The sequence below is a fragment of the Cibotium barometz genome, chromosome 5, assembly GCF_041138505.1.
Source record: "Cibotium barometz isolate CiBa-2024 chromosome 5, ASM4113850v1, whole genome shotgun sequence".
Classification (NCBI taxonomy): domain Eukaryota; kingdom Viridiplantae; phylum Streptophyta; class Polypodiopsida; order Cyatheales; family Cibotiaceae; genus Cibotium; species Cibotium barometz.
In genome coordinates, this window is record NC_141050.1 from 54,283,813 (window position 1) to 54,286,635 (window position 2,823).

Below are 2,823 nucleotides of genomic sequence, written 5' to 3' on the forward strand. Positions count from 1 at the left end.
GGGAGAAAGACCATCATCCCCTGGGCATGAACCACTGGAAAGACCATGCCGTGCGTGAAGGAATTCATCCTTCAAGAAAGGGGTATCCAGGGAAGAACACATAGCATCTGTAATGAGCCTGGGCATGCACTCCCAAACTTTATGCCATGCCACAACTCTCTGAGGAGAGGGCACCTGTGGAGTCAACAAAGACCGATAAAAATCTGAAGCAATACCCCTCACATTATCAAGCTCAATCTGAACCTCACCCTGTGAATCCTGCAAGTACCTCACAGAATCCCTGCTATGGGAAGGCATGTGTGCTCAGAAAAACTCTTTGTTGCATCTGCCACCCATCTGAGTCCAAAAAGCCTCGTTCGCATTAAACGCGAACTCAGCCCTCCTGTCCATGGCCAACTGCAGGTCTGCTCTAACTGTGGTCACTCAAGAGGTCTGTAATCCAAGACGCATGTGGATGCTTTTCATGTTCCCTTTGAAGAGCAGCAATCCTACGCCTAATAGCTCTCTCCTTGTCCAAAGCCTCCTTCTTCTTGGACAAGGCAATGCTATGATAAGGATGGCTGGTCCTCTCAAGAGCCAGCGCAATATTATGACGAGGATCAGGACCGTCACAAGATCTCCATCTCTCTTTGATCTCAAGGGAGATGTCAGCATCTAGATAAAGAGAGTCAGGGATACGGACACGGGGAGAGGCCGAGCGAGCCCCAGGCTCCCTGAGACACAAAACGACAAGGCAATGATCGGATTTGGTGGTGCCAGGCATAATAGCAATGGTGCCTCCTCTGTCCAAGGACCAATCATCCACGTAAAACCTGTCCAGACGTGCAAAGATGCTCTCATCCCCGCGCTCCTGCGGTTATGCCAAGAGAAAGATAAGGAGTTTGGCCTTCTCTGGAAGTCATCCTCAATCCAGCAATCCCTGCCAAAAAAAGAAAGCGTGAACCTCTCCCATGAGGTTCGCTCCAAAGGGTGTAAACCCCCTTCACGTCCACCCTTCTTGTCAGAAGGTTGCTCAACCATATTAAAATCTCCTCCCACTATCCAATGATCAACCTGGGGAATGACATTTGTAATGGTGTCCCAAAAGGCCACCCTTTCACCTCTCACATGAGGTGCATAGATATTCAAGATTCCCAATTTTTGGCCCTCATGCATGATCAAGATCCACTGCGCTCTAGCAGGGATGATAACACCATGCCCAATAACATGAGGCATAACAGATGCTACCACTGAAATGTAAACACCCCCTCTAGTCCCGAGTGCCGAGGACCAGAAGGTGTGGCCAGAAAGCATCTTACCAATTTTGCCACACTGAGATCTATCCAATTTGTGTTCCTACAACAAAAGTACATCCATAGACCCTCCTGTAACAGCAGGGTGAAGCTGGTCCTTCAGAAGGCGCTTCCTACCACCACGGGTGGGAAGCCCTCCAAGGCCCTGAACATTCCATGAGACGATTCTCATGGAAGAGAAGAGGGTTTGACCCCCGATCTAAGAAGACGATGGTCAGCTTGAGAACGCCTCTCATAATGTTGGAGGACAGGATAATCAACGGGGCAAAGTCCACTGACATGCCCTTGTCCGAGACCCTGCACAGTACCTGCATATGTAAGAGAAACCTGTTCGCCCTGCAGGGCATCAAGGGCAATGGCATCATGCTGAAAATCCTGCAATACATGATCCCCACTGTGCTGAACATCTTGCATATCGCCCCCTCCAAGTAGAGAGGACTCAACAAAATCATCCTCATCTGAGATATCATCTCTCTGCAAAGATGCATCAGCTGACAGATCCCTCTGACCAGAAACATCATCTATCTGTACATGATCCGAGAAGGCCTTCCCATCAATCGCACCACGAGGGCAAGCGTGAGAGACAGCTCGCCACACCTAGCGGACTAAAGGACGGGAAGGAACCAAGGGAGGTGGCGCCTGAGAAGCACGCTTGCGAGGCCTCCTGTGCGACCCCGAGCCCGAGGGCAATCTCGAGCAAAGTGACCCTGTTGGTGACAAACCCAGCACTGATCGGGTTTACCTGCAATCTCCATACGTTGCTTCAAAGGGCCACAACGGCCCGGAAGCAAAACATAGTCCTCAAAGAGCTCAATGTCACGGGCAAGAACAATGACCCTAGGGACAGCATCCGCTGAGGCAATGACCACCTGGGCAAAAGATGTCGGCAAGGCGTGGAGGGGGGGCACTTGAAGAACCAGCCCAAAGGCGGACCCGATGGCCTCTAACATAGGCCAATATGCGCGAGGAAGACCTGGGAATCTGAGAGTAATCGGGAAACGGTTCCGATCTTCCTCAACAAGGTCAAAATAGCTGGAGTAGGGAAGAAAGAATATCTTCCTCGGGCCCAATGGCAAAGAGCTGCCCTTTAAAACCTCTAAGGCTGTGTCCTTAGAATCAAAATCCACTTGGAAGAAACCTCTTCCAAGCAACCTGACTTCTCGAAAGTGAGAGGCGAGGTCGGAGGGCAGAGCTGCCAGGACCCAATCCCGAGCCTGGAGATGGGAAGGGTGAGATCCACAGATTCTGGCAATGAGGGTCGTTTTGGAGTCTTTCTCAATTTCAGCGTAGAGGACCGCGAGCTTGGCTTTGGAAAAAACAATGGTTCACCCGGCCGAGGGGGATTGATTAGCCATGATGCTAATCAAAGAAAAGGCCGACTTGGACCCAGATGAGGAGCAATCCGAACCAAGGGGGGAAGAGGCAGGCAAGGAGGTGGAGGAAAGAAGGGTGGAAAAGGGCTACAAAAAAAAAAAAGAAGAAGAAGAAGAACACAGGCGAAGAAGCTAGGCGTGTAGCGAAGAAGGGCTGG